This window comes from Phalacrocorax carbo, chromosome Z (genome assembly GCF_963921805.1).
Source record: "Phalacrocorax carbo chromosome Z, bPhaCar2.1, whole genome shotgun sequence".
In the NCBI taxonomy this organism is placed as follows: Eukaryota; Metazoa; Chordata; class Aves; order Suliformes; family Phalacrocoracidae; genus Phalacrocorax; species Phalacrocorax carbo.
Window position 1 is genome coordinate 27,285,994 of NC_087548.1, and position 25,786 is coordinate 27,311,779.

Genomic DNA, 25,786 nt, shown 5'->3' on the forward strand with positions numbered 1-25,786 from the left:
GACAGCCGTGACCCTGACCGGGGTGGCGGGACGCACCAGACCGCCCGTGTCCGCGGTGCCGGGTGCCCGCCCCACCGCTGCGGGCCCCAGCGGGCCGGACGGGGCCTCCCGCCCTACCCTCGCCCGGCTCCCGCCTGGCCCCTCTCCGGGCGCTCCCCGCCGGGTACGGGCACCCTTGTCGCGGCCGGCGGTGAGAGAGCGGGGACGTCAGTGCGAGGGGGCCGGTCCTGGGCAGGGCGGCCGCGTCCCGTCCCTCCCCGCCCCTCGCCGCCTCTCCCTCCCTCCCTCCGGCTGGGGGCGGCCGGGTCCGCGATCGCCGGAATCCCATTCCTCCTCCCTCGGTGCATGGTCGCGGCGGGAGCCGGCGAGGGCGAGCCCGGCGGGGCGCGGGCCGGAGGCGGCGGCAGGAGCGGAGCCCCAGCGCGTAGGAGCCGCCAGTGCCCGGCGGAGGTGAGTCGGCGGCGGCGGCGACACCGCTGGAGTTATGAGAGGGCAGGAGGGAGGGAAGCGCTTGGGCGCGTTTCCATTCATTGCCCTTGCGGCGGCCGGGCTGCAGCCTCAGGACGGGCCGGGAAGCCGCCGCAGGGGGACGGGGCAGGGCGCGGAGGTAACGGCGGGGGATGGGGCTGTGGCGTCGGCGAGAGCCGGCCTGTGTCTGCCGGGGAAGCGGCGTGGCGGGCGGGAGGGAACTCGCTCGCCCCTTCCCCGCGGAGGGGCGGGGAGCCAGGGCGCGACCCGGCCGGCGGCAGGGCGCCCGGAGTCGCCGGGCTGCCTCCTTCCCTCGCTCCCTCCAATGCGGAGGTGCCGCGGAGCAGCCAGCCCCGGCGGAACGCGGCTCCCGCCGCCCGGCAGCGGGCGGGGGTTCCCTGCCACGGCGACGCTGGGACGGGGTCCCGCCCGGCCGACACGGACGCAGCACCGAGCGGTCGCGATTGCTGTCGGGGTGCCGGTCGCCGCCGGGCGGAGCGGCGGCGGCGGCGGCGGCTTGGTGCGGGACGGGGAGCGCGATGAGGCGGGTAGGAGCGGGAGCCGGGCTGTCCCCGGCCAGGCCCGCACCCACCGGCCGCGGTACCTGGGGCCTCTCCGGCCGGCGGCGGCCGCGCCTCTCCTCAGCGTGCTGCCCGGGTTCTCTGCCCTGAGAGAGGGTTCAAAGCTCACCCTGGCGCCTTTCCCCCTCCGGTGTGTCCTTCCTTCCCTTTGCCTTTCCGGGTTCGGTTTTTGTGGGGGGGCGGGGAGGGACGCGAGGGTATTTTGTTTCGCAGGGCCCTTCAGGAAAGGGCAAGAAGCAGATGGCACAAATTACCTGTGAAGGTTTGTTGGTACTTTAGGCGTTGCTCCAAAGCAACTCAGTAACACACCGCTGAGGTTGAATCTGTTAATACAGAATTTGCGGGTGTGCTGGAGCAACGTCAAGTAAAACAACACGGCCTGGCAGCGCTGTGTCCAGACAAGTGCCCGTGCTGCTGGTACCTGGTGGCTGAGCAGCCGGGTTGCTCCATCGCAGCAAGTTTATACCAAGCCAGAAGTAAGCAGGCAAGATGCTGCGAGTGTGTGCATCCCGATGAGAGATGTGTTATTAGGAATAACTGAAAACAATTTAAAAGCTCTAGCTGACCTCATCTAGAAGAAAATATTATATATGTTAATTATAAAGTTTGGCTTTCTTAGGGAAACGTTCCTAGGTACCATTACAGATACCTTAATGTAAGCGTCTGCTCAGTCCCACTCCTGCAGTGGGTTCTGGCAGTGGAAGCTCACACCTGCACGGAGTCCCATTGTTGTCAGGGGTTTGCTTTAGTCACAGAAAGCTTGCAGAGCTGTAGCTCATTGGGGCCTAAATACATGCTGTGCACAAAAAGTGGCTTATTAGAAAATGTCAGTGACACCAAAATCAATGTTTCAGTTTATTTTTCTGAATAGACCATACTACAAAGATATAATCCCAATTAATCTCTGGCACTTTCTTGAGAATTCTCTCCATGTCCACCCATTGTTAGATGCAGGATATAGACAGACTGTCAGTCTGCTCTGTTAGGACAGTTGTTATTGAGAAGGTTTTATCTCAAACACAGTTTCATGGGACCATTCCTCAATTTTCATTGCATATGCTAGTTGCAGCCACTCCAGCTTTAATCATGTCACTGCTTTCTTCACAAGTGTCCTCTGTCTGGGTCATGAGTGGGTTTAATCAGTATGTTGGAAATTGCCCACTTTATCTTTTTTTAGTTAATCATCTGTTTTTATTAAGCATTCTGGGAAATGCTTGCGTGATGATGTACCCACATGTCAGGCAAGTAACAGTAGTGTGTCATTTGCTTTTAAGAGTATAAATCACTGGGACAGGACACAACATTTCCGTATAAGAATGTTACAGTCCTTTTTTTAACCTAATTAATCAAAGCATATGCCTCCACATCTTCTAAGTCACACATGATTGTGCTGGGCTGGTACATTTGGATCAGGTATACAGCCGGCAGAGACTGAAAGGAAGCCAATAACTGCCATGATCCTTTTTCATGTTATAGCTTGTAGCTGTGAAAATTGCTTGCAGTGTTCTGTAATACAGTAGGACAATGACATACTAAGTGCTATATGCTGTTGCATCAGCAGAACCTGGCTGGGCTGCAGGTGACTATATAGCTGGCACCAGGGAAGAAAGCCAATATTTTGTGTATGGTGTAGACATTACTGTTTAAATAATAATTAGATGAAAAGGAGGATTCATTGTTTTTCTGAGTGATGTGAAGAGCACAATGATTATTCATCAAAATTTGTATTTCCAGAAGTTGCTCCTTTTTTAAACATCAGTACCAGTTGGAGGGCTCCTCAGTGAAAAAGAAGCGGTGGTTGTGATGAGGGGACATGTTGAACACGGGATGGCAGTTCCTTGCTGATGTAAGATTCTGTGTTATCCACTGTAGGCAACAAACAGTTTCTAGGAATTTCACCCTCAGCATCTTAAAGCCAACTCATTATAAGATGAAAAGGAAAAAGTCCCTTCATGTAGTAGTCGTCCTCACCAAAGCGGCTGGGCATCCCCCTTGCAGTGCAATGATCCCAGAGCTGTTTGGTGAAGCTTGGAGGTGGGTTGAGGATGGCTGCTCTGCTGTCCCTAACTGTTCTTGCTTCCTACGCGCATGTGTATTTGTACATAGGCACAAGCACACACGGTTCCTCTTGTTGGCTGACCCTTGGCACCATCCAGCCTGTGGGTAGGAGAGCAAAGATCAACTCGTGAACTGCTGGTGGCTTTTGGCAATGAGAGAATTTGTTTTGTGTCCTCATTCCTTCCTTCCCCATGAACAGGGGCTTTCTGTGTCTTCCCATTTGCTGCTTTCCTCTCTGTTTTCAGTGCCTCCCTTCCCCCACAACAGTTCCCATATCTTTGCTTTCTGCCTAGGGGATAAATCATTTGGGGTGTCAACATTGTGAACTCACTTGGGAGCAAGGGCAGAGGTGGTGAGCGGCTGGAAGGTGTTACTGGCTCTCAGAGCCCTTTCTTTGATGCAGGGACAGTTGCTGATGTGATTATAGCTGACGAGTCTGTTAAAATGATGCCAAAGACTTTTGCTTAGATTATTTCTCCCTTCTGGTCTTACAGCTTTCACAAAAATAGACAGGATTCTTCTGGGTCACGGTGTCTAAAATCTGCCCTGGAAATGTGGAACTAACAGGGTTCTTCCAAAATCCTTGTCCTACATACAGATGAACAGGAATTAAGCTAAATGTGGGGCCTTTGTAAAGCCCAGGTAAAAAACTAGTGGTGTTATTGCTTGTCTTCTAAAATTGCTGGGGAGGTATGGTCAGATACTTTGAAAACTGTGTAAATGACAGTTCTATTATTTTATTTTTATACAGTTTTCTAAGTAAAGCAAATGGTTTTCAGTCATTTTCATGTTATTTTACTGAAAGTAGTAATGCATTTTGGAAAATACTTCACTGCTCATCTGAGATCTTAAAAATTTTTAATTGCCTTTGTTTCTCCCTATGTTTAGACTTTAGGAGGTCAGACATAAGCCAGGGATATGCATTTCAACACCAGTTAATTGGAGAATAATCAATTTTCCTAGAAGTGTTTTCCTAGAAGATAATTTTGTGGAAGATAATTCCAAAGAAAACAAAATCCACAATGTAAAAATAATTAAATTATAAATTTGCTGCAAAAGCAAGAAAGTGACTGCAAATATGCCCGATCTGTGTGAGTGGATCAGGAATATATCTGAAATTCTAAACTCAGGGAATATGTATAGCAGTTGGGCAATTATCTTTTCCATGACTGAGCACAAACAAATCACAGCAGGAGATATTTAGAGACTGTTGTGCTGTCCACACTATCAGTAGGGTCCAGTTTCTCATTTAGCATATGTAATAAAAAAAAAATCAGTCTGTTGCTAACGATTAATTTTTCCAGTTTTTCTTGTTGTCTGGTCCTCATAATCATACTATCTTTCTCAGCTTGTAGCTGTATAGTAGAGTTAGATGTGAGCTCTTCAAAGGAGAATCCAGAATGTTTAAGACATAGCTGCATGAGCAGAGTCCTGCAGCAATATTTGTTCCTTAAAACATTTCTTATTTATATTGGTTTAAATGTTGATGGGTGGGGTTTTCTTTGAGGGTTTCTTTGAGGCCCACATTGAAAGCATGTAAACTAAATAATAAACCATGAAAATGGAATACTATAAAAAGAGGAAAAAATGTCCTGGAGAAGGCATCATATTGTGTTGCAGCCAGTGAGAGGACTATAATAATGAACCACAAGGAAGCCTTACTTTAAGCTGATTTTCAGATCTTTTCACCTTTATACAGCTTCTAGTGCTCAGAATGGATCAACAAAGCAATATTGCCAAAGCAGCTATACAGCCTCCTTTGTCATTGGTGTCAATGCTCCATTTCACATTGCTTTGTCTTAATACTGTCTTATTATCTTAAAGACTGTGGAGGTATTGTTGGATTAATGTTTTATACATGGTATCTAATATCTTATTGGTGAAAATGTCTTGGGTTTGAATTAGCTTTAGAGTTTGCTAATTGACCTTCATGTTTGCTAATACCCGGCATTGCGCATGTTGTACGTATTCTCATGCGTTGTTTATGACAATTCAGCAGTAACGGGAGTAATGCTGTCACTTGTTCCAGATGAATAACCGTAAGTTTTGCAGATAAAATCATATAATAGGCTTTAACAGTGCAATTCATGCTTATTTTAAAGTTCAACTGTAAGTTATTGGCCTCTTCATTTTGCAGCATTCTTTTTGATCCCAAGTAGGTTTTTCTGTTACGATGCTTTAGAAAAACATCTTGTAAGTTTACTGCTAATAGAAACGGTCAACATGATAATTGTAGCAATTATAACCTGGGCTTGGTCTGAACTGAAAGTTGCATCAGTTTATGAAGAGCTGTACAGTTTTTAAACCAGCTTAATTTGAGCAGTGCGACTTCTCAGGGTGGCTGAGACTTTGGGTAGCTGTGACAGAACTTTTTTGCTTCAGCTTCCAGGCATAATCCCTTAAACCTGTTTGGAAAGAATCACTTGTGATGTGGAAGGATAAATTCAGTCTCTGTATTTGATCTTCTGTTGGGGTTGCAGATAGGGTGCCAGTTGGTGCCATCTGTGTTTACAGATTTTGCAATAGTATTCACCAGGAAATTATCTGAAAGCAAAATCAGTTTACATAGGTCAGTGAATTGCAGCTTGCAGGCTTATGTCCAGGATCATTATAAACAGGTTTTTCAGAGTTTTCATTGAACTTTCATGTCTCAAAACCTGACCTCATCACTAAAGTGCGTGGTGGTGTTACTGCACTGGTTTTATATGCTGGCAAATGCATTTGAGAGCAGCTTTATTTTAATGGTTAGGTACTCTTGTTTTGTGTCTTAGTGTGTGTGTATTGCTTTGATATGTCCTGTGCAAAGACTAATTTCATAGAGGGAAAGCTGTAACAAAAAATATTTTCATATATAGGGGTCGTGGGTTTTTTTCCAGAAATGTTATCTAAGTAACATATATGTAGAGCTGTAAATATAGTTACGGTTCCTGCAGTAAAGTGCCTGTAAAAGAAAGGTGCTGCAGGTAAGACGACAGTTCGTCAGATGATGAGTTTACTAAAGCAAGATTTGTACAGAATTTCTCAAGAGAGTTCTTTGTGTGCAAAGAATGGCAGCATCTTTCTGCACAACTATTCAGTACATATTGAATTGTGCTTCTAATACAAATGGTGGAGGGTATCTCATGCAAATAACTATAGCTCTTAGCCTTCTATGTAACGGACTTATTTCACAAAATAAGGCAGTAAGTAAACATGATCAATGTGACAATTTTAGCTATTGTAACTGTATTTCAGAACAGACACCTTATAGAACCTGAGCATTATTCTGTATAGGCAAGCCTGAATAATGTTAAAGTTTACAAGAAAATTTCAAATGTACATTCTAGTCTAAATAGGGTAATGTATTCTTTTATAGTGTTTACATGTTGAGATTAGTTGCACAAATGTTAATTTTAAATTCAGCCATATTTGTGGATTTGTTTCTGTGCTTTTAGAAAATTGTTTTAACATAGGAGTTCAATATTAAGTGGTGGGCCAAGTTTGGCATGACAATGAAATTACGGTTTTATGCTTGATAGAAAGTTTCATCCAATGTTATGTCTCCTTTCTCTCTCTGCATTGTTTTTTCTCAAGACAGTGTTGCTCTGGTATGGTTTACCTTTCAAGAGTTAACAAAGATCTCTTTTTTCTCTGTTATAGGTTTTCTTTAAGCTACTAATAGACATAGTACATGACAGCTGGTGTGCAAGGTTTTCCACAGACTGCCCAGCTGATTGCTCTGCTGAGATGCTAGATAATTTAGCAGAGGTATCCAGTTTGCAGAAATGTGCATGAGGTTTGTGTTGTGCATACATGTTTATTCAGTCATTAGTCATGATCATGACTGCATAAAATCAGTGTAATTACCTTCAACCAATCTTTATATCTCAGTGACCCAGACCGCATTCCATGACAGCCCTGACAGCTTGAATTAGAGCTTGCCTTTCATCGCAGCCAAATTTGAGTACAGAAATATCCAGCCTTTCTTGAGCTTGCACAGTGCAAGAATGGGACATGTTAACGTGAAAGAGTGAAAGTCCAATCTAAAACAGAGCCTTAGGAATGTTCTGATTCATTGGCACTTGATCAGCCCATATCAGCAGAATTTACCTAGGTTTTTTGTTGCACACTGGATGCATTGCACACTAGATGTGCAATCTGTTGCTTTCAGGGTTCATCAGGAGTGTTGTGCTTGCACATATGCGCTGTACTCTGCAGAGTATGCGTCTGCTTCCAAGCCACATTTAAAGAATGTCTAGGGAAGGTCAGATAATAGAAGTCTATGCTTTCAGCACAATTTCTCCAGCTCTTGGCTGCTAGTCTTCCTTTCTTTCCACAGGCTTCTTGGAGCTGGGCAGGGAAAGGGTCTGAATTAATAGTTCATGTGTGAACAGGTTTTTGTAAACTTGTTTTTTTTCTGAGGTAGCCCTGTAACACACACCCCCCACCCCCTTTTTTTGTTGTTGTTGTTAAATCACTGAAGAGATTCTGCCTCAGGTCCCAAGGAAAAGATCATAAAAAGACAGGACTGGAAGAGGCCTTATTAAGTCATCTGGTCCATTAATCTGCCTCAGGTTAAGATCATCCATATCTGTCGTCTGTGACTTCGTCTGAGGAACTCATCAGTCTCCCTGACGTCATCGTGTCACAACAAAATTTTCTTTTCATGTTATTGAAATCACACCTTTGTTGTAGTTTAACACCATAACTGCTTGTCCTGCCTCTGTCTTGGATGAAACAAATAATTGTTTTTCTGTTTACAATGTGTTCTATTATTTTTCATCTCAACTATCATAGCCTGCTATTTCTTTAAGCTCAGTTCTTTGACCTCACATGTGCTATTTTCTGTACACCAGTTATTTTTGTTGCTTTCTTTGGGTTATCTTCCATTACACATTTTTTTTGTTCTGTCCAAGTTAAGACTGTATTCCACTTGGGGTTTTAATGATGTTGAATAAAATGGAATGGGATCATCGTCATACTTATTGATACACATGTCTTTTTCACAGCACTGTGGCTCTCTTTCATAGTCAGACAGTGATCCACCAGGTCTTCATCCAAGGACGCATGTTCTAAGATGTTCTCACTGGTGGTTTTATAGCTGGTTATTTCTGCCTAGCTGTAGCATCTTGTATATGTTCTTAGTGAAGATGACATTGGTTTTTCAGGTCGTTCATCCAGTTTGTCATTTTGAATTCTCATATTTTCCTCTACTAAGCATGCTACCTTTTCTAGATTAACGTTGTCTGGTAATAGAATAGCTTCCTTTATCTCATCATACAAATCCTGAAAATCCTGAAACAAATATTCTTTGGAAATCTTACATAAAAAAGGGGAAGAAATTTTTAACTAAGTGTCTTTTTTTTTTTTTTGCTTGTAATTATCCTTTCAGGGAAGGAAATGTAGAGGAAAGAGAAAATTTTAGGACAAAGTATTTTCCTTGTAGAGCAAGTGATTTAAATTAGCCATGTGTATTGAATATCTGTGGAAAGAAAAATTCATTAGATTTCTGGTAGTCCCATGGACTGGGGAAAGCAATTCATGCCAATGCTAATGCTCAGAGGGAAACCTCCTTTCACCTCAAGGCTTTCCATTAATTTACAGGTGATGGAGGTAAATATTTTTACAAGAAATGGTTGGCCTCCGTCCTTGTCTGTTCATGTAATATTAACACTAGCTAATTGTATAATCAAAGCTTGTTGAAAAAATGCACTTCCGGGGTAGTAGTGTACTTAAAAAAGTACCAGTCCTGTGTGAAAGAGGAGAGCAGGAAGGTCAAACTCTGGCAGAATTAAATGTCCATAAGAAGGCAGGTTAGAAAAGAATTAGAGGAATAAGTTGAGGAGCAGGAAGCCTGCTACAGCGAGTCTGTAGGGCCAACAGATTATCAGGGAATAAAAAGAACATTCAGGGAAGGTAAGGCCATAGTAGAAAGACTAAATGTATATTTTATTTTTCTGTTCACTGCAGGGACAATCAGAGTTGCATAACACCTTCCACACAATGAACAGTTAAGCTGGTGAGGAGAAGAGACAACTGGGGATGCGATGATAGTTTTATAAAAACATGAACTGCATGTTGAGGGTGATAGGAATCAGTTGTTCGTTGTCTCTCCCAGTACAAGACTGATGGACATGGAAATGAAACTAGCAGGTGTTGGGTTCGGAACAGCAAAAAGAGGAGTTTTGTTTCATGCACATATCATTAAGTTGTGTAACTCCACAGGATGTGGTGGATACTGAAAATTTATACCGATTCAAAGGGAGCCTGGACAAAATGAATGGAAGAAATAGTCTGTAGGGGATTATTAAATACATAAGCATGACCTCTGGCTTTGAAAGTCTCAGAGCTGCAAATTATTGGAGACTGGAGAGTATTTGGGGAAAGTATGACTAAACGCTTACACTATTCTTATCCTCTTCCCCAGACATCTGCTTTTGGCTGCTCTTGGAAATGGGGGTGCTGGGTGAAGATTTGAGCTGGCATAATTTTAGATTTGTCTTTTTAAGTTGTAAAAACTCAAGACATTTTTCTGTGAGTTAGCAGCTCAAGGTAGCATATGCAAATCTTGTACTTTGTAGACTGAAAGCCTCCTATTAATTTTCCTTACAATTTAAGGCAGAAGTCCATTTTTAACCAAACACAAAAATTATCACGAGCATTTGTCTGTCTCCTGCCAGTTGGCGTCAACTACAAATTATGTTTCATTTCAGTATGCTAAACTGCCAGATGAGCTAATACATATTGTCTCATTTAGGCAATCTAAGCAGCTATGTCTGTAATCCTAACTTTTTTTTTTCTGATTTATTTTCTCCTATGCATGTGTGAAGTTGTATTTAATATGGAAGTTTGTAGTTTCTCTGCCCTTCTCCCTTCTACTATAGATATAATTTAACTGTCGACATGAACATAAAATATGCGAGATTCCCTGCAGTTGGAGAAAAGACTGAAAGCTCTTAGATCTCTGATGGGGACAGAATGGTATAGAGGGGGTAGGATGCTGTGCTACTTATTATTCTACAGACACTGATTTACTGGATTGATTGAGAGTGTTAATTCAATGGTATGTCTTTAGGGCATTCACCAGCAGATCAAAAACTCATAACCATACGATGCAAACATCTCATGTAAACACACCTCATCAGCCCAAATTTTGATGCTAACCTTGTACTAGTAGATTTTCTGCTGTCAGATATTGTTCTTCTCTCTACGACTGACAATGCCAGACCAGGTATTGTTTGTCCGCCTTCAGCTGACATGAAGTCAGGATGAATGCAGCATCTTGCACTCTGGCAAACTTGACAGAAATGTGATTGTGTCTGCACCTGCTCAGGGGTAAATTTGTATTGCATGGTGATCATACCAGATGGTAATGTACCAGATGGTAATCTGGCATTAATGAAGACACAGCCATGTGTTGCACATGCATTCTTTACTTTTCTGTCATGTATTAATATTTTTAACACACTTTCACTGATTTTTTCCAAAGTGGCTATGGGGGTTAAATTCATAATGCTTTTCACTCCAAATTGTATCTGCAGGCTTCTTCCTGTCTTACCACCTAAATGTTTCCTCTATTCTTGTAATACCAAATAAACAATTTTATCCTCCTTTTCCCTGTGGAAGTAACTTTGCCTGGAGGTGGAAAGCCTGTGTAGTCATTATACTGCCATAGAGGATTGTGTTTTTTGTACCAGGTATTAGACCTTTCGATGTTACTGGTGGTTGTTCCAGTTCCCAGATTATCCTTTGCTGCTGCAGTGGAGGCTGGGTTAAAGAGGCAAGGATCGTGCAGGTATTAGGAAGTTCCTTCCTGAGCCTTTGTAGTCTGTTCCCACATCTGCTGCTGAAGTAGATTAATCATACTGAAACTCTGCACAGTTTACTTCACATATTGAAGTGGGCTTTATTGAAGTATGTGGCTTTGGAGGTAGGGAAGGAAAGGCAACGTTTGTGTTTGTGTAGGTGAGATGAAGTTTGTTGTAAATAACTGTGAGTGCTTTTTTGTTATTGTTGGGATGTTTGTATATGGTAGCTACTTTGATTTCTACACACTGAGTGAACATTAATTGATGTTACTACAGCAGAGTTGTTTTGTGACTACCTTAAGAATAAACTATAGGAAAACACAGTATTTTCATGTTAAAATATCATCATCCGATACCTGCAAATACTTGAACTGATGATGTATTTGCATATAGCAAATACAGTTCTCTTCTCTGAAGGTTTATTAAAGCTGTGCCAAATGCAATTAGTCATAGTCAACAGCATCACAGCTGGGTATTTCAAAATTGATAAAGGAAGATAAGTTTTCTATTTAGACAGGAAAGTCATCCAGCTCTTCTGTTGGACTAAGACACCTCTCCTGTATAGACAGGGGAAGGTTTGGCCATGTCATTAACTGATGATACTGAGAAGTATGTCAGATAACATGAACCTACTGTTTAGATATCCGACAGACTGCATTTTAGCTGAAGAATAGTGCAAGACTCTTTGCCAGAGAATCAGGGGATACATCTGAGGAGTTCATACTTTATATACAATCTGTGAAAACAGTCCAAATAAAATCTTTTTAATGTTTTTTTCTCCATTTAGCATTTTGCTATTGAGTTATACTGCAAAGAAATAAAAGAAAAATGGCCTTGTATCTAGCTATCAGTCAGTTGATAGATTGATCAGTGACTTTGGATGTGGTACTTATGATAGTGATTTTTCTAAGTTTTTATATAACCAGACCGTAGTTTTTAGGAGAAAACTGCTAAACACTCTTTTTGGAGGTTAGATTATGGAAGGGAGATCACTAATTAAATGACAATCCAAAGAATTCTTTACTACCATCCTTTCTTCCTTCAGTAATCATGGTTAAAATTTTGAGCGTGGTAATAATAGTAGTAGTAGTAGTAATAATAATAATAATAGCAAGACGTATCTGTCAGAGTTGTCAGAAATTATTTTATTCTTCATTCTGTACTACACAATTCCTAAAGATGTTGGAAATTGTCTCAAATGCTCAAGAAGTTCTGACATCATAAAAAAAATTTAATAACCAATTGACAAAACTTCCATTTGACGTTTTGCATCTGAATCCTTATCTATGGCCATAGAGTTCTCTACCAGGGGACAGTCTACATTTGCAGGCATTGATGTTTATTGCTTCACTCTCCATTCATGCTTGCTCTTGTGACTAAGGAGAATATATTATTTTATTGAGTACATTTTTTTAAAGTGAGGATGAAGAGTTCAGATTACATCAAACAAGCCAGACAATTTTGAAAACAAATATGTCTCTTTCCAATATACTTTCCTCTACTGGAAGGACTGAACAAAGACAAGGACTGATCAAAATCAATGCTGTCATTACTTACTTGTGGTTTTCTGTATATAGTAATGTGAAAGGTTATTTATAAGTACTGGTTAATTAAAATCCAGTGCATCAGACCTGTGTCTGTCTGTCTGAGCGGAGGCATCATTCATCAGCTGAGGGGAGCAGTGTATGTGTAGTCATCTTTGCAAACGCACGTAATATACTTCACATCTCTAAAATCCTTAGACATTATGGCCCATTTCAGGAAGATGTTGGTCTGATAAATGAAGAATGGGTAACTACAGTCCCATTGAGTAGCATAGTGAAACAGTTTGCAATCTAGGGGGAAAGAAAATTCTCTGATACTTTTTGTCGGCTGACTTAAACCATTACGTGCCCCACCTCAGTCAAATGCTCAAAAATATAAAGCTTATTTCCCATTTCATTTTTAGAAAGCAATGTTTTGTTTTTAATGTTAGTTTCCTGAGGTTTCCTGCATAGCCTCAGAAGCTCGAAACATCATTATGTTTCTGCTTATTCAGGGAGGAAGCAGGTACAGTCAAGCATTTGTTTTTTTCTAAAGGAACTGTAGTTGATAAGAATAGCTAAAAGCATTAAATGAAATAGTAACAAATAAGCACTGGCTTCATATCACAGGCATCTGGAAGAGTCCTATGTGCATAGCATTGTCCTTGTAAAGAAAGGAGCAGGAAGAAGGTCTAAGTGACGGTGCAAGGGTGGACACAAGGGCTCAACAGGGACTCTGAAATCTTGGCTCCTCCAGGCAAAACCCACAGCTCTCTCCTCTCTCCACAGCAGCTTTCTGTGAGCTTCCTTGCTTAGGGCAGGGAGTGCTCTGTTGTCTTTGGATCACCACAGACATCTCAATTTCGCTCTTAAGAAGCAAATGGCATACCTCTTAATCTGTGTTTATCTCATTACCAGATGATAGAAATAGTTTGTCTGCTTGTGTTGCAATGAAACTAGTGACCTGTTTTAAAAAACAATAAATATGTCCACGTACTGGTTCTGTCTGCTGTTTGTGGCTGGCAGCTTCTCAAAGTCTTTTTGCTCTACAGTATTGTTCTGTTTTTGCATATAACTCTAAATTATTTGATCCTGGATGAGTTATATGTCTCTGGTGTTATATGACCTCTGAATTTAACTAGTTCAAATTAAATGTTTCTTTTGTTCTAATGTGTGCATGCTGTTACCCTGTTAATAGTTGAGTAATGTAGTAATAGTCTTTGCTTATGAACCAAGAGAGAAATGAAAATTGCTGCTCAGCATTGTCCTTAGTAAGTAGAGGCTGATCCAGATTTTAAGCTTTGAATCTTAATTTTTTCATGCATACTTCATTTTAGGTTTGGGTTTTTTGTGTGTGTGTCTTCATTTGACTAAGATAAAGATTTAAAGGGGAAAGTTACTATATATGGCTATAGCCAGCCTAAACCTATCTATGCAGCAGAACCTTGATCTTTTTTTTCCTTTTTTTTTTTCTTCCGTTTTTTCTGTGAAGTTTACACGCTCTTACAGTGGAAGGAACGATTCAGTAGTTGTTCCCCCCCAGGATTATGGCTCTTCTGAGAGCCAAGTTTTGAACAGCTCCTATTTAATCTATTTTGTTTTGAAGATAGAGTATGTTTGGTTTTTAAAAAGGGCAGACATTCTTCACCTGTCAGCCAGTTGGAGGAGAAGCAACCATTGAAATAAATTTCATATTCCTTCTCCTCTAATTTAACGTGATTGGGAAGTAGTTAATTTTCCCTTTCCTTTTGCATGGAGGTTTGGATGTTTGTAACTTGTAGGCTGGCAGAAGATGATCTGTACTTGCTTCTGTGGTTGCTGACTGGCTCAGAGAGCTCTGCAGTCCTGAAAAGTTTTGCATCCTGAAGTTTAAAAAAAATAAATGAAACGTTCAGTGGAAGGCTTTGTCTAAAAATGAATTTGTTTCTCCTATTGCATTTAGATTTATTTGGGGGTGCAAGCCTGTGCAAAGGCCTGTAGCTCTTCCTGCATCCTCAAATGCCACTGGGGTTGCTGGTGTTCAGTCTGGCAGTGGTAGTAGTTCTTGAGGTGCTGGCAACCATTTAGTGAATATCTCTTTCTAGCCATATGTAAGTGATCTGAGCATTGCCCTGAGTGGGTTAGTTTCCGCTCATTGCTTTGTGTGACTTTCTGGAGGGAGTGTGTGGTCCAAGAGACCTCACAGATCTCCTGGATGTGGCCCACGCTGTAGTTGTGTCTGTTATTTATTATATCCTTTCAGAAACAGAAGATAAACTAGTTTCCCTAATGATTATGTTTTTTCCATATGAAAAAAATTAGTTCATGTGAAGAAATGAGTTTCTGCCTTTAGAGGGAAGTTATTTTGGCTCCTTTTCACTTATTTGTCTGTATACTAATGTTTTTGCTCAACTCAGCTGGAAGATTCACCACCTACGCATTGGTTTATTCCAGCACAAGGTAGATAGTTATTTAAATATGTCAACAGTTGCATTTTAAACACATGCACTGTCTGGAAAATATTATAATAGCAAGTGGCTGTGACTGTTGCAGTTTTGATGATATTTAATATTTATGATAACGTGATTGCTTGTAACATAGTTGACATTTAAGATGTATTTTGACTCTTACGTAAGCACACAGAGTCTTAATTTTGTTTGATAGGACATGTGAAAAAAGTATTATTTGACCATAATTGACATGATTTCATAAAAATTTTTAGAACTCACAGTTCACTCAGTTGTGCAGAATGAATGTATAACTTCTCAGGACAGGAATCTGTTAAGAAAATGCCAGCAGACATCATAGTATTATCCCTCATTCAGCATGAAGCCTCCCAAATTAAGTATCAGCAGGAAAAACTCTATATTGAGTTTTAGCATAAAAAAAGTTTAGTACTCTGCAGCTGTGCAGTCTAAACTGAAAAGCAGATGGGTCTGAGGAGCCTAAAAACTGTTAATATTTAAAGAAATGGGAAAACACATAAGGTCTGAGTTTGAGATAGTAATGAAGAAAGATCAGTTCCAGTGGTCTGCAAAAATATTCCATGCACCAAGAAAGTGGAGAAAGGAAAAGTGTTTCTTTATTCCTTGTCTTGTAGCACACCTCTCTGTCCTGGAGTACATTTACATTTGATTGATCTGCAGGCAGTTTAAGGTACCTGTTATGAAAAGATGTTGACAGAATCAAAGGAATTAAGAAGGTGACAAAAGGATCAAAGGGTTGGTGGGATGATTTATGAGGAAAATAAAACTACTCCTAATGACTTTGTTAAACAGTGGTGAAATGAGGTCAAAGCAAGGTGATAATAGGTTGAAATGAAGAAAATGTGGGCTGTGTGTCAATATTAGTTTCTGTATTGAAATAATTTTCTCTAGAACTGTTTCCTGTCAAATACAAAAAATTATATTATTCAGATATGATAAAATTAAATAGGATGCTTTGTTCAGAAAGGAAAGCTATAATGAGCAGTCTTGCATTGACCTAGACTGACCAGACTGTTTGTTCCTATCTCCCATTTCTAAGAACAGTTTGTGGGTTTTTTTTTTGTTGTTTTGTTTTGTTTTTAAACAAACTTTAGCTTCATTAGTGCTAAAGTTCACTAATTCTTGAACTTGTGTTAAAAGTTGTGATGGAAATATGTATTCTATATTGACCTTAATATATGCAATCTGGACTGTCACCACAATACGTGGATGTGTAGGTTTGTAGTTAACCCTTTCACTCTCCATCTCTGGAGAACTTCCATTTCCTGCATTTAAACGGGCATGTTTTCCATTAGTTCCATTATTTCCATTATTTCCATTCCCTTTTATGGTTTTCTTTTATGTTTTCTGTCATAACGTTATTGTGTCTGTCATTCCCATCACCTCTCTCTTTGGAGGCCCATCAGTTATAAGCACAGAGAGGGCACTGAGCTGGATGGATTGCAAACTGTGTCCTGCCCCCATCTCCCTCAGTCATGAGGAATCCACAGTCCCACCAGGCAGCAGGACTGGGCGCCTGTCCACTGCAAGATGTGTGGCCATGTGACTGGAGGACATGTGTTGATCATGAAGCCAAAGATCACACCGTATCTATTAAGTCAACTGGGATTTATACATTTTGATTATGTATGTCCATATACATACAGTTATTTATGACTGAATATTTGAGAAGCTGTATGTCTTGCAGTAACCAAAAAGGTGGATGCTCCATTTCATCAGATGTCCGCCAGACATAGCCATGCAATTCTTTTTCTTAGATCAAGCTCGCTTGAAGTCACTATTATCTTAAAAGCACGGACAAATACTGGGGACATGTGTATTTTGGATAGGGGTGGTACAGCTGGTAGAAACGACCCCAGTCTTTCATGTGTGATGTGAAGAGGTGGTTTATAAAACCTTTCATTGGAAACTTTAAATATAACTGCAGTCGGTTGACCCTGGCTGGATATCAGGTACCCACCCAAGCCTCTCTATTGCTCCCCTCCTCACCTGGATAGGGGAGAGAAAATGCAAGAGGCTCATGGGTCAAGTAAAGGACATCACTCACTAATTACTGGCACAGGCAGAACAGACTAGACTTGGGGAAATCGGTTTAATTTATTACCAATCAAATCAGAGTAGGATAATGAGAAATAAAACCAAATCTTAAAACACTTTCGCCTCTGCTTCACCTTCTCCCAGGCTCAACTTTACTCCTGAATTCTCCATCTCCTTGCCCTAATAGGGAATGGGGGTTGCAGTCAGTTCATCACATTGTTTCTGCTGCTCCTTCCTCCTCACCAGGATGCTTCCTCACACTCTTCCCCTGCTCCAGTGTGGGGTCCCACCCACGGGAGGCAGTCCTCCACAAACTTATCCACCGTGAATCCTTCCCATGGGCTGCAGTTCTTTGTGAATTGCTACAGCATGGGTCCTTTCCATGGGGTGCAGGGCTTCAGGAACAGACTGCTCCAGCGTGGGCTCCTCTCTCTATAGGTCCTGCCAGGAGCTGCTCCAGCACAGGCTTCCCATGGGGTCACAGCCTTCTTTGGGCATCTACCTGCCCTGGTGAGGGGTCCTCCACGGACTGCAAGTGGATATCTGCTCCACCATGTACCTCCCTGGGCTGCAGGGGGACAGCCTGCCTCACCATGGTCTTTACCACGGGCTGCAGGGGAATCTCTGCTCTGGTGCGTGGAGCACCTCCTCCCGTCCTCCTTCTTCACTGACCTTGGGGTCTGCAGGGTTGTTTCTCCCTCATATTCTTACTCCACTCCTTTCCAGCTGCTGTTACACAGCAGGTTTTTTCCCCTTCTTAAATACATTATCCCAGAGGCACTACCACTGTTGCTGATGGGCTCCGCCTTGGCCAGCAGCGGGTCTGTCTTGGAGCTGGCTGTAATTGGCTCTGTAGGACATGGGGGAAGCTTCTGGCATCTTGCCGCAGAAGCCACCCCTGTAGGCCCCATGCTACCAAAACCTTGCCACACAAACCTAATACAGTAACCAACAGACAATGAGCTACAGGGAACAAAACAAGCAAATATGACCTCTGCTTTAAAAAATGGGGAAATGTTGATGTTTTTTTTTTTTAACAGGAGCTATTACCATTCCATCTCCAAAACCTCATGACTATATCTCCTCTTATGAATTAATAAGTACTGATCACAATGTACTTTTCAGATAACTCAGGGACCAACCACATGCTAGTCATACATTCTTCTGGTGTTTCCTGAAGAGGTGGGTTGTGGCACGCTGCCAGGAAGTGTGGTTTATTAAATTAATTATCGGTGGTAAATGCAAATTCTGAAGTTATGACATGCTTGTATACTTCACAATTTTAGACAGCTTTCTGTGATTGTCTACTTTTATTTTTAGTTTGTGCATTTACAGTTGATACTTCAAAAAGATGAATGTTAAAAAAAAGGAACAAAATTAGTTCCTGAATGCAAAGTTCGCTTATCCCTTTTTACAGTTATTTTTTCATCACACTGTTGACTTATCATGCTTTTAAGTGCATGAATTGGTTTGAGTTGGTTGACTTTTAAAGAAACAACCAAATCTTCAACCCTCCATATTCTGGCATGGCTACTATTGAGGAGGAAGTGCTTCTAAAAACCTCAGTATTCTGAAAAATAACTGAGGGATATTGTTGTGTGATTACTAAAACGTGCAGTTATCAGTTGGTCTTTCATTTATAGTGAGGGATTTTTTTAAAATCATGATTGTTGAAAACAATTTCTGTAAATTTGTAACACTTGATTTGGTTTTGTTCTAAAACAGGCTCAATGGTATCTTTGTTTTCCTTCTATAAACAGATCAAGATGCAAAATTAGATTAGAAATTGAAGTTTCCTTTGGTTTGACAGGAACAGGGCAGTAGAAATTTGAGCTATCTTGGCTGGGTGGTGTCAGTTTCTAGATAAAATTAAAGGTATTGGTTTTTGTATTGAAAACATGCCTGTTAAAGGGAGCCTGTCTGTCTTGTTTCAGCTGAAATGAAGACACTTGCTTCAAAAGAGTGCATGTGCACTTAAGTACCTTGAATTATTTTATCTCCTGCCCCTGGCAGTTCCTCAGAGCCTGTATTTATTATTCCTTTAGTCAATTAATAAAGCTTATGTTGAGTATTTGAGAAAGAAATGAGTGCAGATAATAGTGAAAGGAGAGAGATATTATCCAGGTCTCTTTAGTCCCCAACACCTGACGGAGAATTCTTCAAAATTTATTATTTTTCCATCCTGAAATACAGATGTGCCTTTAGGAATGTGAGTGGTGAGAAATTGTCATGCTTACATCGGTACTTATTGTGGATACATCACAGTGGTGGTATCCTTCTTTTTATGGTTGGTCTGACTGTTAGAAAAAGGAAGTTCTGAGACTGCATATCAGCAGCTTTGGAGAGGGGCTGCAGTACAGGGAGGTGGTCATGTGGTACCAAATGAATAAGGCACAAAAACCTCCAAACATTTAATGGCTGCTTCCATGCTGAAGGTGGGAATCATGTTGCATATGTTGTATCAGCTTTTAATGTCAGAACGGCCAAGGCAAAAGCTAACGCTTGACTTTTGTCTGTTGCTTTAAATAATTTTCGCAGAGCTGCCCTGCCTTTCAACTTTAGAGGGTTGTGAAGGAAACCACTAGACACAGCTTGGGAAACATTTGATTTTGCTCAGAAGAGGCTGGAATTGATCATACTGGCATAGTTGAGGTCAGGCTTTTAAAGAACTTGAATAGGAACTTTCCTCTGTAAAACTGGGTTGGAAAATAAATGTTCAATCACTTATAAAAGCCTAATTCTTTCTATTTATTTGTTTGGTTATGTATTTATTTAATATAGTATCAAAGACACAAATTCAAATTCTTAAAACATGGTAAGCCTAGGTAACAGTTATACCATGAACTGGCCTTGATACGCTTTCAGATGCTTTCCAGAGAACTGTAATTGTTACTGTGAACAGTATGCAGTTTCTGTTTGGGGGATTAAAAAACAAAAAAAGGAACCAGAGTATGTTAAATTAGGTGACGAGCACTGTATCTACTTTTCTTTCTCTTGAGGAGTGATTACTGACCAATGTGGTCTGGAGCTTCTCTTTTTAAGGCCATTATGGAGTCTTGAGTTCATGTTGATGAGAGTTTGGGGTCTTTAAAGTTTTCTCAGAAGGTGACTTGGCATTTAAGAGGTGTAATCTTCCATTCCTTTATAAAACTCTGCTTACTATCTTTATGAAAAAATATCAGCTTTGATTATAACAGGAACTGATGCTGGAAATTTTAATAACTGAGAACAGCCTTTAGCTATATATTTGTATTTTAAGTTCATATGAATATGTTGATCTAAAATGAAAGCAAATTACTTTTCTTAAGTGTTGAAAGACAGACTACCCATTTGGCAGTGATAGGGTTCCAGTGCCAGTAGAGATCTGTCTTAAGTTCATAGAGTATTATTCAGGGTAAGAGGAAATTAATTGAAATGTATGGTTTCCACAGATCAAGATTATACATGATATATATGCTTAGGATCACACAGATGAGAAGAAATTAGGTCTGCATGTGCAGAAATGCAAAACGTAAGCTGGAACTTTAATTAAAAACCCCAATCTAGGATAGCTGATGTAGTTGCTGTTAAAGCCCTTTTTCAGCAGCAGCTGCCCCATGCTCATTTTTGGTTGTCATAAAATTCTGGAGGAACATCTAGGCACTTTCTTTGTGAATTATTTGAGAGCACAGAATTGCCAGAGGGCCTCTGGATCCCAAACTCTGGTCTCCAGCTGCTGAATGCAGCTATACAGTAAATTTCTAGTTGTAAGAGATTTGCAGAGTCCACCATGACATGCAACTCAGAATGTTTCCTAGTGCTACCTATTAAACTCTAGATTTCTGTTCATTTCTAGGACACACAGTATACCTGTATTAGGTTCCAAATACACAAAAATAACAGTTTGTTTTTTACATTAATCCTTTGTGTTTTAATTTATTAGGGTAGGATAATAATCAGTGTTTTTAGAACTTGGACTGCTCCTGTTTCACCTCACAGGTGACTTCAGTCTTTGGACACTGAAGAGGAGCCAGCTACAAATCTTCTTTAAAAGAAGCCAAGACTCTGCCCCATGGGTGTGATTGTCCTGATCGCTGTGTTCAGCACTATTGAATTTATTCTGTGAGGAGCAAATCAAACTGCCACACTAAAGTTGGTGTATCACTCAGAAGGAATGGTATCACTGTAAATGAGAGTGCAAAAGCAGAAAGGATTTTATTAGATGGTGTTGTTCAGTATTTGGAAGAGATACTGTGGTTCTTTTCACAGGTTTATAACAAAAGAGATTCCAGTCCAGTAGTACAGCATCCTTTAGAATCACCAGGGCCAAAGAATGTGCATCCAGAAAGTTTGGAAAAGCTGAGCAGTGAGTTCTCTCCTTGGTTAATGCTATTTACATCCCCACCCTTACCACCTCTCCCTCCAGGCTTTTTCTTTTTACTTCTGGAGAAGTTTCAGAGACTAGACTATGACATAAGTGTTTTGTCTCTAGTTTATTAGATTACTTGTGATGACTTAATGTTGTACAACACAGACTTGTGGGCTGGATCTGGGTTTTGTTATAGGCTTCTGGGGAGGAGAGGTTAGGAAGACAGCTGGATGTACAGATGGGTGGGTGGGCTGCGCTGTCAGGCCTGAACAGTCAGATTGCTGTTGCTGCCTGAGGAGGTAAGAGCAGATTGATGGTGGTGGGCAGTGGTACATCAGAAATGGTCACTAGCTCCCATCACCAGCAGTTTCAGCCTTATTGTCTGAATCAGGTTGTGGCAGGCAGCAATATTTTGCTCCTCAAGCAGTGGGTGCTACCTGAAAACCTCATTCTGCCTTGTTCTGGGAAGAGGGCTGGGTGGACTGGATAGAAATGCTGGAAAAGCCAGGCTTCAGGGTAGGACATGGTACTGTTTATGATGGGACTGAATTAATAGATGCTGGGAGAAGCGTATAGAACTAATACCAACTGGTATGGGTTTGTGGAAAATTTATCTGGTAAAATTAATTTGATAATATTTTTACATGAAGGGACAAGGTCAGTTCATTCATAAAGTTGTAATAGGCTTAGGTCAAGTAGTTAACCTTTCAACATTCATTTTTGTTCATGAAGTAAACCAAAGCAAAATCAAAGGATCAGCTTTGACCTGGCTAAATGACAGGTGCTAATGTAACTGTAAATATGGAATTGTCATTGTTTAGCTGGGTTTGCAGATAAGCTGCTGGCTCTTCACCGATATTTTTATTTGTGAAATAAAACAAAAATCACATTACCCCTGCCAACCTATGAAGAGTCAGGAAACCAGAACTTGCAAGGCTTGAAAGGACCACTGTGGTCAGGCAGCCTGAATTCCTGGGCAATGGAGGTATTATGACATTTCTGAATTAATTCTTGTTTGAGCTGCAACATAAGAAGAGCATTCTGTGCAAATTTAAAAATGTGATGTGGGTAGGTTGATAGGCTGAGCCTGGTTAATGGCAATTCTGAAGTCAGTGTCATCCTGATAGGGAACATCAATAACTCCCACAGGCATGTCCCGTGTGAAGTTTGTCAACTCTGAATAGAGGGTCGCAGCAGATAAACAGCTCAACATGAGTTCTCAACATCGCAGTATGCCCAGAAAGGACTAGTGCAATTCCTGGGAATTAAAAATGACATGCTCTACCTAGGAATAGGGGTTATATCATGTATTTGGCACTGGTACAACTGCTACTGGAATACCCTGCTAATGTCCGTGAATCAAAAATGATTTTGACTGTGACCAGAGAAAAGTCAGGGAAATCTATAGTGGACTGAGAAATGTGCCCTATAGTGTATTTATTTGGTTTAGGGTGTCAGTAAGAAAGCTGTGGGCAATTCTAGAATCAAGATTACACTACTTTTTCCCCCCTGAGAAAACCCTGTAATTCAACACTGAATTATTTCAGGGAAGTCATATGGCTTGTGTTACATAGCAGTCATTCCTTTCTACCTCCATAAGGTATGAATCTATTCCATAGAGCCATAGAATTGTTTGGGTTGGAAGAGACGTTCAAAGGTCATCTAGTCCAACCTCCCCTGCAATGAGCAGGGACATCTTCAACTAAGGTCAGGTTGCTCAGAGCCCTGTCCAACCTGACCTTGAATGTTTCCAGGGATGGGGCATCTACCACCTCTCTGGGCAGCCTGTTCCCATGTTTCACCACCCTCATTGTAAAAAATTTCTTCCTTCTATCTAGTGTGAATCTACCCTTTTTTAGTTTAAAACCATTATCCCTTGTCCTATTGATCCTGCTAAAAAGTCTGTCCCCATCTTTCTTGTAAACCCCCTTTAAATATTGAAAGGCCGCAACAAGGTCTCCCAAGAACCTTCTCTTCTGCAGACTGAACAACCCCAACCCTCTCAGCCTGTCCTCATAGCAGAGGTGTTCCATTCCTCTGATTGTTTTTGTGGCCATCCTCTGGACCTGCTCTAACAGGTCCATGTCTTTCCTGTGCTGAGGGCTCCAGAGCTGGACACAGTACTCCAGGTAGGGTCTCACCAAAGCAGAGTAGAGGGGCAGAATTACTACCCTTGACCTGCTGGCCACGCTCCTTTTGATGCAGCCGAGGTTGTTGATGGCTTTCTGGGTTGCAAGCACAAATTGCTGGGTCATGCTCAGTTTTTCATCCACCAGTACCCCCAAGCCCTTCTCCGTAGGGACACTCTCAATCCCTTCATCCCCCAGCCTGTACTGATACTGGGGGTTGCCCTAACCCAGGTGCAGGACCCATTTTACTTGCTGGTCAGATTAACTATATTTCTAGCTGTGTGTATTTGAATAGAGGCCATCTGACAAAACATGGCTTTCATATGTCAGATTCTGGGCTAATCTGTGCGCCGTACAGTACTTGTAAACATTGAAGTCCCTTAAGGTGTTGCACTTTGAGAACTCTAGAAAAAGTCTTGACAAAGTCTAAAAAAGTTAGTGGTGATTGAAATCGGCTCAGCTGCAGCACTGCTTTTATGTCAGTTGGGATTACTTGTGCATCTCTGGGTGTGCTTTCTACCCTGGTGAGCCTGTTTGTAGATAGTCCCTCCTGCAGTGCAGTTGTTTACACACCAGTACAGTATTGCCACGTTTAGCTGGCCGGATGGGCCCCACTATTGCTTACATTGTCAGCAACCTGTGGCCTAGCGTTTTTCCCCTTCACAAGCTTGAATGCTTTTTTGGAGGCTTCTCTTGTATGAAATGCTATGTTCTTGAAGTCCTGAATGTAACTGAGAACATCTGTAAATCCAAATAATTTCTCTAGATATATTGCTCTTCAATAATAAACCACGGGAGCAGGGGGGCTGGTTTATTTATACCTGCCATGTCTTATTTCTAGGCTGAAACGCCAAAATGTGTATTCCATGTCTTTAAAAAAAGGTGTCTTCCCAGCTGCAATACATGACTTCCTTTCAGGCCAGAAGGAAAGATACCTTTTTTGGAGTGTTTGCCATTGTCAGTCCATTATGTATCTATTGTAGGTGCTGGTTTTGGCATGATCTCATTAGCTGACCACTTGGATGTCACCAAGGCTCTATTTGATTTTTAAGTCTTTCTAGCATGACTTCTGCTGTTTCACAAAAAAAAACCCCCAAAACAAAACAAAACACTCAACCCAAAAAGGCAGTTAAAATGCTTGTCTTTTTTGCCCTTCCCTGCCAAATTAGCCCTGTTTAAGATCCCTTGTGGTACAGTAAAATAAAAAACAAACCTTGATCTGATGTAGTGCTTTGAAGAAAATCCTGTGTACTGAGTTATGCTGTGAAATAAAGCCTTCATAAGATTTTAATTTAAATATAAACTTCTAGAGATACATCTGCATGCTTAGCTTAAAAAATAGATAGTACAATGCTTTATTAGCTGATGTAACCGATTTCAGATGTTAAAAATGCAAATGGAAAACATGCCTGAGCAATGTAGACTTACCATTATTTTTCAAAAACAATAGTTTGAAAATAGAGTAAAAATACAAAATAATGTCAAAATGCTAGAAATATCAAGCAAGGTCTAGTTTTCGTTCATGTAATCATTTTTAAGTCTGAGCGTGCAGGGAGTCTTGTCTAATAAGAAAAGGAGTGAATAATCAGTTCTTTCCAGCAATTAACTGATCTGCCTGCAGGATGATAATTAAAATGAGTCATGCATGTAAAAGGAAACGGAATCTTCTCTCCCTTGACTCATTTTTCCGCCATAAATTTGTTTTTGGAATGGCTTGCTTTAAAATTCTGCCAGAAATTGGTATACTAGTATATTAAGTCATAAAAATGCTGGGTACAACTTCAGAGCAACTCCATGTACAAATCCCATGTAGAGCCGAAAAATTTGGCACCTGATTCACGTTACCTGAGCTTAGAGCCTACAATGTTTGTAGAGTTGGTAGAGAGAACCAGAGATCTCCAAGGGAATGGTGAAGCTTGCAGAATTAGCCCCTGGGAAGTGTTGCTCATCTCCTGCCTACCTTTGGAGCAGAGATACCTGATTGGTGGGTGCTGGTCATCTCTACCAACACAGATACCCTCCTCAGGATATGTAGGTCCTGATCTGTGCCCTGTCCTGTAGTCCTACAACATATTGGGTGAAGAGGTAGTGCTGTCACCTCCTTTCGCCTGCCAGTTGGGGTGCTTGCACTGAAAATGGGTGACCAGTATTCACATCTCTTTGCAGGCTGGGGGACCCATGTGCAGTCACCACGTTTGAGTGGTGTGTTCTTACCACCAGGATACAGAATTGTCTGAAGGAGAGGAGCTGGAGGATTTTCCCCCTCTTAATGAAGCTGGCTTGCTCATGTTTAGAGTAGGAGAACGAGGAGGAAGGAGAAAATGGTTAAGGGAACGTGGTTCTTTGTGTATTGTCAGCTGGTGCCTGCAGTCAGGAGTGGTGCCTGCAGT

General features: G+C 41.3%; 1 protein-coding gene across 1 annotated transcript in view; it reads left to right on the forward strand.

Annotated features, from left to right (window-relative positions):
• Positions 1 to 248: 248 nt before the first annotated feature.
• Positions 249 to 25,786, forward strand: part of LHFPL2 (LHFPL tetraspan subfamily member 2) — a 128,040-nt gene continuing 102,502 nt past the window's right edge. Inside the window, exon 1 of the mRNA XM_064438656.1 lies at positions 249 to 450. The gene's annotated coding sequence lies outside the window, so the exon portion shown is untranslated. The remainder of the gene's footprint in view (positions 451 to 25,786) is intronic.